The sequence below is a fragment of the Diadema setosum genome, chromosome 13 (assembly GCF_964275005.1).
Source record: "Diadema setosum chromosome 13, eeDiaSeto1, whole genome shotgun sequence".
Taxonomy (NCBI): Eukaryota; Metazoa; Echinodermata; class Echinoidea; order Diadematoida; family Diadematidae; genus Diadema; species Diadema setosum.
The window spans coordinates 25,097,521-25,112,973 of record NC_092697.1 but is presented as its reverse complement, the minus strand read 5'-3'; the positions used below and the strand labels follow the sequence as shown (position 1 = coordinate 25,112,973).

Here is a 15,453-nt window from a genome sequence, read left to right as displayed (position 1 = left end):
CGTGGGTTTAGCGGTCATAGCTCAAAGCTGTGCAAAATTATTGAAAGTACACAAATTGTTGAAGACACTGACAATGCCTTCGCCGACTGAAAACTGACAAAATGTCCCGGTTCCACTATGAGAGCGAGAGGGAAAAAATGAAGCAACATAAATTTATTACAAAGCATTTCACAAATTCATTAACTCCCCCCTCCCCCATCTTTGCTATTCAGTTTCATCCAAGGATTGCACTAAGAGACAAGTAAACAAGTGTAAAGTGATTTTTCTCTTCCAAATAAACCACTCACTAAAATTACCGGTACTTACTATTGAGTCTCAGATCTACGTAAATAACACTTGAAATACATTCACTGACACCCTAATTATAATTTATACTTACATAATGACTCACCAAAACCACTTACCTTTTTTACTCCTAAAGGGAGGATTAAGAGAAAGAGAAAAGAGATAAAGTATTAAACTTTTTAAGAATAAAATAAACTCACAATAAACTGCATGTATACTGTAAACACAATGGGACACATATCTCATTTAAATTCAAACAACTTCCATATCTCAATACAGTGTATGCCTCATTCTAATCTACAGTTTCAATTATCATGTGATTAACTAGAAATGTCGCTACAGCGACTGGTGTATGCCTCCGCCATAATGCATGGTTTTCCTAATAGGTCTATAGTCTATTGACAATGTGTGATGACAGTTTCACACAACTGGCAAAATATTAAAATGACAGGTTTGCCACAAATGTGCTGAATGTTCACTTTCCTAGAACTAGGTTCAATTGGATGAATGATTAAAACGTCAGAGTGCAGGTATTTGGGGGAACTGATGATTTTCACTTGACTTTTGACCCTTTTACAAGTTTATGCATTAAGTAATTTTCAAGGTATTGAGAAAAAGTATAATTTCAGTATCAAATGGTAAAATAGTATTATCGAAACCTGGCCTTTGACCTTTGACCCCACAGTTCCAAAGAGAATCACTGTTAGGTAGAACATGCATAAATATGTAAGTTTCATGACAATACCTTGAGTTACTTTTGAGATATGGAGGAAAAAGTGCAATTTAGCACTTTCACTTGACCTTTTGACCTTTGACCTTTTGGCAAGAAACTTCCCACAGAATATATATTGGGTTATACATGCATACATCAAGTTTTTAAAAAATCCTTCAGGCATTGCATAAATATAAGGAAAGTAGTTATATTTTGAGGAGTTAACGTTGACCTTTAACCCCTGACCTTTGACCCATGACCCCCAACTTCCCTAGATAATCACTGCCCATCGGTACAAGCATATATACTAAGTTCCATGAAGATACCTTGAACCATTTGCGAGATATGGAGAAAAACATGAAATGTCAATTTTTTTTCCACAAAATAACCTGTGACCTTTGACCTTTGACCCTGTGACCCTAAAATCCACACAAAGTATCATCCCCCAAGGATATACCCTCATACCAAGTTTGATGCAAAACCACCACACGGTTCTTGAGATATCGACAAAAACAAAACGGGACGGACGGACGTACGGACGGACGGACGACCCGAAAACATAATGCCTCCGGCCACTTCGTTGGCGGAGGCATAAAAATACGTAATATATCATACAGTTCTTTGCTTCAAAGTTCAACAGATTCAAAATAAAGACAGACAACAGCTCAAGCAAGACTTGACTGACTCTGTCCATCACACAAATTTGATGATGTAGGCCTGAATGAAGGCCTGAATGGACTGTTCTTTAACAAGTTTGAAGAAAGACATGAACAATTGCAAGAGAATCCTTCACTGGCATAATCAGAAAACAAAGTAGGTGTCCCAACATATCCACCAAGAATAGTCCAGTCAAAATATGAAATGACCCACAACTAATTGCAACAGAAACGATTCCACTTGCATTTGACCCGGAAGAGCTATTAAAATAACATATTAAAAGTTCCCTAAAATTCGAGTGGTGGATCAGTGTCTAATTTGCATAAATTCAAAATGGCCGCCATACAACCTATTTATGCCTATATCTCGGGATATATAACCCACAGAAATTAAATTCCGGTGTCTAAACCTATGTTTTTTAGGTCAAGGAATACAAATATGTTATCTTTATCATCTTTCAAGCATCCCTTTATATAGTTTTTGCATATATTTGCATATAATTACATACAAAATGGCCGCCATATTGCCTGTGCAAGCCCGTATCTTCGTATATCATTAATATAGTATACACTCAGAATTAAGTCGCTATATATCTGGACATAAAACCTGTAGAAAATAGATTCTGGTGTCTAAACCTATGGTTTTTAGGTCAGGAAATACAATTATGATACAAGCATTAACTTTCAAGCTTCCCTTTATACATTTTCTGCATATATTTGCATTTAATTAAATGCAAATTGGCCGCCATTATAACTCCACAGGCTTATATCTCTATCTGTAAAAGGTACCCAGTGATGGTGTCTGTGGTCTTAATTTTACTGCTGAGAATCACTGATGTAGAATACGTTCCACTCAGGAATAATTACCTACATCTCACAAAAAAATTGCATAGCTATGTTTAAGCATAAATCTATTCAAATTTTTATCGTGAATATAATTTCTGATATACGAATACGAGCTACAGAACGTTAATTGTACTGTAATTAATGCATCCAATATTTCAAGGGCAAAATTGTTAGAATTCCATTCACGACTTTAACGATTATCCTTACACCCAGTTTTATATTCTTGCATTGATTAAAAGTATTGTACTACATTAAACTCACATTTTCTTGAGATAAAGCCTCAGAACAGAAAACAACTGTAAGTAGCATTAAATAGAACATATCTTTATTTAACTATAATCTCAACTTAGCTTCCAAAGTGTGCTCAATAGGTACACAACAGTAAAGTCTCAAATTATGTAGTAGGAATCGTTAAAAAGATTTTTATGATTGCATGATATTAAATGTATTATATCGTGTAATTTTACCCTCATGTTTACTGCTTATACTTATGTCTGTGTTGCAATACTTTTTTTTTTTTAGGCCAGAGGGGGGGGGGGGGGGGGGGGAGGGGAAAGTCATCAAGATCATGATTATCCAAAAGCTACTCTACAAAAGTTTAATGAGTTTGGACATTTTGTTTAGATGATGTTCTTGTCATATTATCTCATATAGCTTTCAAAGTGTGCTTACGGTACACCAAAATTGGTCGTAAATCATTCAGCAGATTTTTTTCTAACATCTTTTTCCTTACCTGCGATGATTTGCAGCCATATTTAGTCGATACTTGTGTCTTTTGTTGCAAAACTTTTGGCAAAGGCATGTTTATCAATGAGCAACATATGACCGTGATAATTTGTATGGAAGTGGATTATTATTTTTGTCATATTTTTGCGTGGTTTCACCCAATGACTTACAGAAAAAAAGCCAGATACAAAAAAAAAAAAAAGAAAGAAAAGAAAAAGGAAATGCCTTAACATTTCTATTCCTAGTACTCTGGATTCATCAGTCAATCAATACAAACAGCATCCTTCTCATTGGCTTCAAGCTCATAAAACGCTTATAAATTCTGATAAATGTTACTTTTACCATTTTTCGTGTTGTATCTGTTACATCAGGCTGTTAGCAAACTGGTAGTGTATAGTTGCAGGGCAAACAGATTTGACTGCACACAACCCATATCAGTGGCAGATGCGGGCCATTATAGATCAGACACTTGTAATGTTGTATTTCTAAAATATCTGAGGAGTCAGATGATGTTCTAATTGGTGACTAGGAATGAATAACATTCTTGAAAGACATCAACACAGTTTACAACAAATGTGAGACTTACCACTCTTCTTTTCGTCAGTATGAAATGAAGCCGGGATCCTGTTTGCTTTACATTAATCGACTGCAATTTCACACTATCCTAGTCCAGAGTCTGTGGTATAGAACACTTTGAGTGTAAACGAGTTTTCATGTTTTACACTTTTATCATTGATCTATATTTTCAGAGATCACATTACATACCTTTAGTATCTGTATTATCGCAAGACAGAAAATGAAAATGATGAAACGGAGGAAAGTTTTCTTGAAATCCGATGACTTTGATTCATTAGATTTTAAATTCATCTTAGCCAAAGGTTCAAGACAGCAAAAAAGGTTCAAGCTGATATTGCAAATAGCCATCATTTATCTTCTGGCGTCCGTCGACAGTCATGCATGCATTTTCAAAAACCATTTTCAGATTCTCTTTTAAGACCCCATGTAATGACAGATCTTCAACAAACTAGGCAAGTAGCATCCCGAGGATGACAGACTATCAAGTTGTTGAAATAGACGCCATGTCCAAAAGGTCCTAGAACCCCCAAACTAAGGAATTTATCATAAAAAAACCTCACACACACACACACACACACACACACACACACACACAAGTAGAACCAGTTATAACAGAGCTAGGTAAAAAGTACAAAGATGAATATCTTGGAGACTGCATAGTTTCGCAGTTTTATCTTCCTTCTTTTCAAAATTGTACACATATATATATATATATATATATATATATATATATATATATATATATATGGTACCAGTACAGAAAATATGACGAAGTAGGGTGGTAATGCATTTCAGTCCAGCAGTGCTATTTAGCCACACCAAATTTTCGACGAATACATTCGTCTTTCTTCAGAATTGCCATTGTCGACCTTCAGGAAGACAAATATATTCGTCGAAAATTTGGTCTGAATAACTAGCACTGTTGGACTGAAATGCATCACCAGTCTACTTCGTCATCATATATATATATATATATATATATATATATATATATATATATTTTTTTTTTTTTTTTAAACGTGTGGGCTCTAATGTCCCCATCTGTATCTAGAGTTGCTGCTTTTATAAAACCAGAAGAGCATCGAGTAAATACATCAGTGAGTGTATTAGCATACTTTCAAGATTATTATGGCAGATGCAGGGGTGACCTCCTTGGGGCTAGTGCCAAATAGGTACCAATTTTCACTCTTTCATCTAAAAAAAAAAAAAAAACTTTTCAATTTGTTATCAAACTTGGTTGGTAGAATATTGGTATATAAAATGGGAACCATCCCCCGGCCACAGAATGTCCAAAGGCACCTCAAATCTGATCTAGGTGCGACCACCTTTGGGCTGGGACCAAATTATTGGAGGCCACTTTTGATTTTTGATCCTCCTTTTGAAAACACATGGTCAAATTTACAACAAACTTAGTACTGTAAGTGCATTTATCGCTAGTGTCATGCATATATGGACATCATGCCTCCCTGGGCCCTGGAGGTCCCTAAAGGCTTCCAGATATGGGCCTACAGTTTCTTAACGTCTTCCAATTTCCTTTCTCCCAAGTAATAGTCTGTAAACATGCAAGGAAGGGGAACTTGAGATGCTCGGATGAGGGCTGGACCCCTGGGTCTTTTATTCAGAGAGTGAGTGAGTGACATGGTACCCCTATGACAAGATCGTCATCTAATGTCCAAACTCATGAAACTTTTGTAGAGTAGCTTATGGATATAAGCTACTCTTAATTTGAATAGATTTATGTATGAATATACGGAAATTTTTAGTGAAATATAGGTAATTATTCCTGAGTGGAAGGTATTCTACATCAGTGATTCTCAGCAGTAAAATTAAGACCACAGACACCAACGCTGGGAACCTTTTACAAATGGAGATATAAGCCTGTAGAGGCATTGTGGCGGCTTTTTTTTTTAATTTAATCAAATGCAAATATATGCAAAAAATGTATAAAGGGAAGCTTGAAAGTTACTGCTTATATGATAATTGTATTACTTGACATAAAAAACAAAGGTTTAGACACAAGAATCTATTTTCTGCGGGTTTTATGTCCAGATATATAGCGACTTATTCCTGAGTGTACTACATTACTAAGATACCTGCTTGTACAGGCAATATGGCGGCCATTTTGTATGTAATTATATGCAAATATATGCAAAAACTATATAAAGGGATGCTTGAAAGTTGATAAAGATAACATATCTGTATTCCTTGACCTATAAAACATAGGTTTAGACACCGGAATTTACTTTCTGTGGGTTATATATCCCGAGATATAGGCATAAATAGGTTGTATGGCGGCCATTTTGAATTTATGCAAATTAGACACTGATCCACCACTCAAATTTTAGGGAACTTTTAATATGTTATTTTAATAGCTCCTCCGGTTCATATGCAAGTGGAATCGTTTCTGTTGCAATTAGTTGTGGGTTAACCCACTTTTTGTCGTATTTTGACTGGACTAGAAGTGCTCAGACAATTTGCATTGTTTTTTTTTTTTTTTTTTTTGTTCAATTTCCATCTGAGAAAGATGGCTGGATAGCCCATATTCAGCTATGCTAAGCTTGTCTTCCATGGGGTCCAGTGAGGTTGGTGCGCTGTCGGTTGGGCAAAAAAGACAACCACCATACAATTCTAACAGTTTCACTGATGAAACTGGTCTCCAAGACAGGACAGAGATAAATTAGTTATCAAAGAGTCTTGAGCATAAACTACAGCCCTGAACATGCTGCATCTAAGACATGAGACACACACGGTCAGGGTCAGTGACCTCTGCGCCTGCTTTATTTCCAAACCCATCACAAAGGAATTTCAGTAAAGACTTGGATAGAGAATGAGTCATCAGGTCATTCTTGAAAGTATGAGATTTGCTTCTCGGAAAGGGCCTTTCCCCATTCAGTACTTCCATTTTAGTGATAGGTCTACATTGTAAGCATGGTGGTTAACACAAAGAATGTGTGAACAAACAGAGGGCCTACAGTGTGCATACAAATCATAGAGCACAGGATTTTCTCTTCTTTCTTTTTTTCTTTTTTTTTTCTTTTTTTTTGGAGGGGGGGGGGGGTTACTTCCATGTAACTTCACCCCCCCCCCCACATTCAGATATTGGACAGCTTGATTTCTGGCATACTATTACTAAACAAGACAGTGTATTAGTGAAGGTCAGGTAGAGACCACCAAAACAAAATCAGTGTTTGGTGACTCTAAGGTGTTTATGCTTCCCCATGAATGCGATAAGTCAGAAACGCCAATCGTAAACATACATATTTGTGCATTTTGAAACAACATTTTGAAACGTTTAAATATCAAAGTGAGAAAGGACGCAAACGTGTTTTGACCTAAACACATATCAAAACGTTGATTTTGACCCGAAAAGGGGAAGTCTAAACACAGCCTTACTTGTCAAGAAGACTTGCTCAAATGCCACTGTCGTCTGTTTTTTGTTTTTGGGTTTTTGGGTTTTTTTAAAGCAAGAACAGCAAAGAACCTAGGAGTTACATTTTGAGTGTAGTAATCATTTCATCCTTTTCACAATAAAATTCAGGTGATATACAACAATATAAAGCAGGGGCAGATCCAGGAATTCCATAAAGAGGGGGTACCTTTACAAAATTAAAGGGGGGGGGGCTCACGCACCCCTCCCCCATATCTTTTTTTTTAAATTTTGTTTTAACAAAAAATAAAGGGGGGCGCACTACCGGTGCACTCCTCCCTGGATCCTCCACTGTAAAGAATACTGTAACAAGAATAAAGTTATGACTACCAGTACCAGTATTGCGGCATGGGACTGAAAAGCAGATGGTGGTGCTTACCAAACCCGTTGGACTCCCCAAAGCCACTTGACCCTCCAAAGCCACTTCTACCAGATCCAAAGCCTCCAGTCTGTTGGGGGGGAAAAAGAGAGGAAGGACAATAGAGTCATGTGGCAGAATACATCAATGACTTCATGACCCTCACTGGGATATCCTTGACAGTAATTTCTCTGGAAAAAAAAGGCAGGCACTTGCTAGGATTCTTTAAAATTATACAATGCTAACTGAAAGCACTATGGAACCATACTACAGAGACATGAGAAGCATTACACTTTTTGATCATGCCTGCAACATAACAAAAATAAAGTTATGAAGCCTGTGCCTACATATTCATCCTTGTATCATACAGCACATTATCACCAAATGCGTGTTAACAGCACAGTACCGGTATGCAACTCTGCTTTTGTTTTACCAACAGTGAGAGGTAGGGGAACTGACAGCATATTGAGCAGCTCAATATACATGTAGGAGAGCAGATGAAACAACAAAGTAAAGCCTGCCGTTCTTTGTTTCTTCAGGCAAGAACTTCAGCTTAACATACACTGTTGGTCAATTCCATTGTGACTTATGGGACAAAGTGACAATTTTCGGCAATTTAAAACCAGTATTTTGAGAAAATAGTTGCATCAAATGCATTTTTCTCAGTTCATGGTTAGATCCATCATATCACAGTTTATGAAAACACCATACTTAGTTTGAAAAGTATCATTGCATTACGTACAGCAATGAAAAATTGCTGTCGTGACTTATGGGACATTTGAGGACCACCGTTTTTCACATGGGAAAGTAAGTTCTGAAATATTCTTACACACAGAGTCTCTGGAAAGATATTTTCTTTCCTGAATGTAGCAAAGGGTTGGTGCTTACCCTGAGCCAAGTGGTATGAATATCTACTCATTGGTACAGTAGCAGGATAGGGAAAACCAGTGTGACTTATGGGACGCTATCAACTACCACATTTTGAGATTGAGAGAATAATATTTACTGATGCCGGAACAAGTTCTAGAACATCATAAAACCAATCTATGACCAAAGAACATTCAGAAAATAAGCCATCTGAGAATTACACAAGCTGTATTATGGTCATAACAGTGTATCAGAAATGACACATAAATTCTGCAAAAATTGGAAATTTTCATGAAAAATGAAGGTTTTTCGGACATAACTCCACTCCACGTTCACCGATGTTCACTAATGAGGTATCAAAATATCCGTTGTGAAAGGCTGCTTTGAGTAAACAATACCAGATCATCTAATTATGCTTCATTAATCATCTATACTCAATAGTTTGATTTTCATAAAATGCAACCTTTCCGTGGAATTGACCTGTTGTAGTAATCTGAAAAAAAAATAACTTAAACTTTATGAGTCACATTTTCTTGATATGACTCATTCATTTGCATAACAAAAATAATGCTATTTACTTCAAATTAACAATATAAGAAAATGATAATCAACAACAAAAACAAACCAAACATTAATGGCTCTGCATTACAAGCACATTCTGCTACAACATATAGGGAGGAAAAGTTCCTTTGCTAATTTTGGACAGCTACAAACTTCACTATGGCTTGTAACAAATTGCTTATGAACGATCTACAGTGGGCAGTCAATCACGATCAATTCAATAGATAAATTACAGTATCTGATGAAAGACTCCCCTCCTGATTACCACCTAGACAAGTTCCCAAGATTCCCATGTTGCACTAAACAGTCATATTAACACAAAATGACACAAATTTGAAAAGGGCAATGTGTGCAGCACAGCTTTTGTACAAACTTGGCTATTTTTTCATGAAATTAATCTGTATTGTAGGCATCACTCTTCCTTTATCTTTTTTTTTTGCAAAGGTGATGAAGATTATTGAGTTGAGCTTGAAATTCTATTTTGATGAAATTTAGTGACACTGATAGTACAGTAGCCCCAAAACTGCTCTCTCTAGATCACACTGCCATTTTACATGTACACATCTAGATAACTACATTGTTTTTCTGGGGTGGTTCAGGTAAATCTTTCTTGCAAGTTGATAATGCCTTTCACATTATACCATTACTCAATCTACAAGAACACAGGTGGGGTGTACACTGTACATAGAACTCATATAAAAACAACCAAAAGAGAGAGAAACCACTACAAACAGCCAACTCCAAGTAGCTACTGGATGCCCTTCCCTGCCTGATCATAATATCCTAATGGATTAGTTTCCAGCCTGCAAGTTTATTTGCCCAATTACTTAAGGATTTGTTAACCATTAGTCTCATCCCACAAACCAGCTTCTAACACTTGACACTATTCTGGTGGGGAAAAAAGCCTTTAAGAATGTTTGTGCTCTTTTCTCAGGATTATCTTTAATGGGCTCTAAAACTCTTTCCCTGTATGAATCTTCTCTGGTTTTCTACTGTCTTGAATTAAGATAAACCATTACAATGGTAGTCATGGAGTAGCAATGCTATTCCATGCTATCTCTGCAGGGTATGTGAGCATGAAATTTATACAATGTATAAAGATAATGAAAGAAATGTTAGATTTTTATATTTTTAAATCTCTGCCACATAATCAAGACAATAAAAAATGTCTGAACATAAACAGATTAGGATTACAATAACGACCAAAAATAGATATCAGCAGGCAGAAATTGTAATGAAAGTAAAAGTCTCTGAGTGATACACAAATTTTGGCTCAGGAGCACTCCTGGAGCACTCTAAGTAAAGCCCTTCACCATCTTTATTCTTCTATGGAGGGCAAGAATAAGGCCTCTCAAGCCATACACTGTACACTGTGTGGTGCAGTGATACTGTACCTACATCCATGTATGACAGACGTGTATTGTAAACAGTGTGCATTCTGCATGTGTGGCAGTGTACAGACCATGGACTCATGGAGAGAGTACAAGTAACATATGTACATTGTATTGTGTTGTAGCCCCATTTATAAAAAAAAAAAAAAACCCATGGTACAGACACACTGTGTCCCTGGGTTTCTTGTCATGAGGTAACACTTCCCCGATCCAGGGGTGACCAGATGCAAGTTGGCTAATCATCAAGTGTATGTGCCACTAGCTTTTGAAAAAAACAAACCTGATGCACAACATGAAAAATGACATTTAACATTCCATACTGTGCATTCATGGAGGGGGTGCGTGTTCATTCATGCAACATTGTACACAGCATATTCTGCATACATGGCAGCAGTGTACAGTCCGTGTAACCCTGGATTTCGTGATGAGACAATACTGCCCCAATCCAGGGGTGACCAGATGCAAGTTGGCTAATCGTCATGCGTATGTGTCATCAGGTTTTGCAATAACTACATGTAACCCCACATGAAAAATAACATGCAACACTCCACACAGCAAGCATTCCCCAAACCAAGGAGGTACTAGGTGAAGCTTCGCCTAGTATTAAAATGTACCTCCTTGCCCAAACAGGTGCATGTGACATTCTACACAAATACCAGAATCGAAGTAAATGAACTGCAATGAATTGTAATTCATTATACATGGAGCCCCGAAAGAGCCAATGGGTGCTGCTTGAGCAATGCATAACCACACGATTGCTTGTCCCTCTAAGGCTGCTTTCACATAGAAGTATACTATTCGGGTATTCGGGCTCGTTTTTCCAGGGCACGCGAATAGCTTGAATCGAACGATAGGATTTCCTCACACCGGTTCACATAGGAGGGCACTATTCGAAAGTACCGAATAGCTGCGAAAAGTATAGCAAAGTGGGAATCGAACATGTTCGATTTTCTTGCAGCGTATACCGTCTCTCGTTTATGAAATAATGACAATTTTGGTCTGGATTTGCCCTTTAGCAAAAATAAGCATGTAGACTGACAATCTGATGCAGTTTAGAAATTGTTAATAAGATTTGCTATAATGTAGGAGGAAGAAATCCTCACTGCATGGGATGGTGAGTTGACGGTGCGGGTGATGGTGTATTCGGGGCCCGAATAGCGAATACCGAAGAGCGAATACCGAATACCGAATACCGAATACTTCTATGTGAACGCAGCCTAATGGACTCGCAGAACTTTGTGCGATTGCTTTGAGTAAAACCATACAAGGTACACAAATACTCCACCCTCCCCAATGGCTCATCTTAATATGAACTTATGCATGACCTTGGATTTATAAAAGGTAAGAGTCATAAACTTCTGGTTACAATCTGCACAGGTCAGTGACATGCACTGGTAACTGAACAATACTGCAGCATCTGTTTATCACTTTTCATTGACAATGCAAATACTTGTACTACAGAGCAGAGCAAAGCAAAACAAAACATTCTTCTTTCATAATATCATGCAGTTAACAAGCTGGCATGAATGGCTAGTTTGCATTCATGACTATAGGGCCTACAACTACTGATATCCTGGGGTCCCCCCCCCCCCCCCATTGTAAAAAAAAATGTTTATAATGTGCTCCAGTCTGTCCAGGTTAAGAAAATGCCCAAGTTAGAATTAGAATTAGAGATATTCACAATGCAGTGGCGGATCGCCCCTCCCCCCATTATTTTACGTAAAAACAAAAGAAAATATGGGGGGTTTGCGCCCCCCCTTTTAAATTTCTTTTGTAAAGGTGCCCCCTCAACACTGAATTCTTGGATCTGCCCCCTGCAATGGAATGTGACGTAAACTGATGAGATCAATATCCAATTGTTAATCATGGGTGGTTTGTTTTGGTTCATTAATGTTGTTTGTTTGCTTTTTTTTTTGGGGGGGGGGGGGTGCAAATGCACCGGGGTCACATCCAAGTACAGCTGTTGACCGACAAGTCTGTCTAATTCTAATTCCGCGAAAAACTTCTCATTTATAATGGTGACATTTGCTGGGTCAGTTTTTCGCTTCATATAGACAGACACCATTGATACATACATTTGTACACTATTGTGATGGTTTGAATCGTTTCGATTCAACGCAACTTCGACCCAGTTCCCCCCCCCCCCCCCCCCCCCCCCGCATAAAAATGGTTATTATTATTTTTTCCAGCTTGGTTTTCAAACCAATGTGGAAAAAATATATACAGGATTAATCAGTAAACATTTTGACTCACTTCTTCCACTGTTTCCTCCTGTTTTCTGGTTGTTTCCTCCACTTCTTTGCAGCGCTCCCCAATTCATCGCCGCCTTCGTTTGAAAAATTACCACACGAACGACTACGGCAAGCCAAATGCTCCATACAATCACTCTATCGTACAACTTATACGTTTATTGACTTAAGTACTAGTAAGTTGTTCGAGCGCTGAATTTAACTTCGTAATATTGCCGTAGTCGTTCGTGCGGTAATTTTTCAAACGAAGGCGGCTATGAATTGGGGAGCGCTGCAAAGAAGTGGAGGAAACAACCAGAAAACAGGAGGAAACAGTGGAAGAAGTGAGTCAAAATGTTTACTGATTAATCCTGTATATTATAATTTTTTTCAGATTGGTTTGAAAACCAAGCTGGAAAAAATAATAACCATTTTTATGCGGGGGGAACTGGGTCGAAGTTGCATTGAATCGAAACGGTTCAAACCGTCGCAATAGCGTATGTATCAATGGTGGCTGTCTATATGAAGCGAAAAACTGACCCAGCAAATGTCATCATTATAAATGAGAAGTTTTTCGCGGAATTAGACAGACTTGTCGGTCAAACAAAGTACAGCTGTAGACGTAAAGGAGGTATTATCACTTTGTATTACTCATTGTAACCTTATCATCAAATATTAAATGATACTCTTGACCATCAAAACATTACATGCCAATTGGAACTCGACAGAATCCATCACTCTGAATATAACGTCATGGGCAAGGTGCCACATAAGCACTTGCCCGATTGCCTGGGGCAAGCAAGTGAATAATCAAAGTCAGGGTAGCATTTTGAAACAATGACAAAAATTTAAAAAGTTTTGAAGCCATACTTTTCATTGTTTCTCCCTACAATCCCATGATTCGAAGTCCACAGAGAGTGACTGTTTAGTGATGCAAAGCACTTAATTTCATTTCAGCGATTTTCCTGAAAAAGCTGCAACACCATCACTTGATCGAACCAACATGACCAAGTTTGTTTGGCAATATTCCAATGTGAGGGATGGTATAGTTTTGGTTGAGATTGGGTTTCAGGTTTTTAACTTTTTTTTTTTGTGAAATAATGAGAAACCTGTAATGTTCGTTACCTATTAACGTTATACATGAAACAGCATACAATTCTTCAAGGATAGATGAGATTTGAGAATTGGTATTGAAATGGCCGATATAACCAGAAACAAAGGGGTCCAAATAAAAGGTGGGCCCCATCTTTTATTAGGACCACCTCATTCTACAAATCACTTTGTTTGGGGATAGGCCTATAATATCCTGGCCATTTCAAAATCAACTTTCAATTAAACTTCGAATAAATTTACCATAGTTCTATATGTTTACCTTTTAACGTTAGGCCCAACAATTGTAAATTTATTCTCTGTAATAAGGTGGTTTCCAAATTTTATAAAATCTGAATCCCTCATCTCCACCAAAACTAGCTAGACAATACTGTCCCTTCATAAGCATGCAAATTAATGTGTGCTATTTATTCAAAATGATTGTGTTTTCTTATCACAAATCATGCCGAGATATTCTCCACTCACTGTTGATGGTGCTCTTGTGGTGCCTCCATCGTCCTCGTCCCAATTCTCCGACATCGTGATGGACAAACTCTGGCTCTACCCTGTCTACACAAGAAAAACAAACGACAAGACCTAACGTAGGCCTACAGTACTAGTAGATCTATATATTATGTAACTACTAAAGACCCACGAAGTCAGCCCTCGATCACTGTCAATGTCAATGAGAGCTAAAAATCTTAATTTGAGAGTTGAGGTCTACAGTACAATTTGATGGCATCCATTCAAACTTGGTTGAACACGTGCATGTGTGGCAGCAGCTTTGCGCTTCAGAATTGGAAACTGCGATGCGGTCGCAAAACGTCGCGAGGGGTGACGGACGTCCAGTACAGTCAGCACGCACTGCTGTGCCTCCCCTATGGCCTACGGCCCTGTAGATTCCTCCTAAAAACGTTGTGGATGTTACAGAAAGCCTCCTCGCCTCGTTACGTCCACCACCTGATTGAGTCTCCTGCGATAGACTTCACCAATTTTCCGACGACTGCAGGAAAGAGTCTAAAGCTGGCTATGGACTACAACTAGCTAGTACACTGTACATCACGGAAGATGTCCACTGTGTGTCTGTGCGCACAAAATGACGACGTTTGCATAAAGAAGTAAAAGGCAAACACTGAAAATCTGTAAAGCAATACACGTGTTTATAATTTACACGGAACACCCACCCGGCGGACCCGTACCCGGCGCGGCCTGTAAGATTATGAACATGGATTACTAGAAGTACGCTATCGTAGACGCATACGGCCGCGAGGAGGGTGATGGCAGGGTAGGGGGGGAGGGTACTACTGTATACGGTACAGTCGGTGCATGCAGTGCACGGATCGAATCCTGTCACCGCGCTCTGTAATCTCATCTCGTACCCGCCAAGGAGCGGTATGCACGCATGATCCGACCAGGCTTCCACCTCCCTGATCCGACCGCCTGTTGTCATGTATACATGTGCTCAAAGGAAGAAAAATTCAACATGACCTCTCTGCGCGCAGCCAGTCCAGCGCTCGCAGACGTCATTTAGTATCCCACGTGTTCGCTGCCGCTATCGATCCACTCGACTCTTGTCAGGTCAGTGCCCTAATACCCCACGTACCCCACCGCACCACCAGCCTCCGCTGCAGGGTACAAGGGGGATGGCCTGAGGAGGCAGGGGCGTCTCTCCTGTAGAACAATGTACAAGTGTACTTTACTTCTCCTTTCAAGTAGGCCTCATGTACTACT

General features: G+C 38.5%; 1 long non-coding RNA gene across 1 annotated transcript; it reads right to left on the bottom strand.

Moving 5' to 3' along the window:
• Positions 1–376: 376 nt before the first annotated feature.
• Positions 377–14,751, bottom strand: LOC140236413 (uncharacterized). Its single transcript, XR_011901774.1, has 3 exons — positions 14,209–14,751; positions 7,608–7,677; positions 377–415 (listed from the first exon to the last, which is right to left on the bottom strand). It is a non-coding gene; the product is annotated as an uncharacterized lncRNA (long non-coding RNA).
• Between the last annotated feature and the right edge of the window lie 702 nt (positions 14,752–15,453).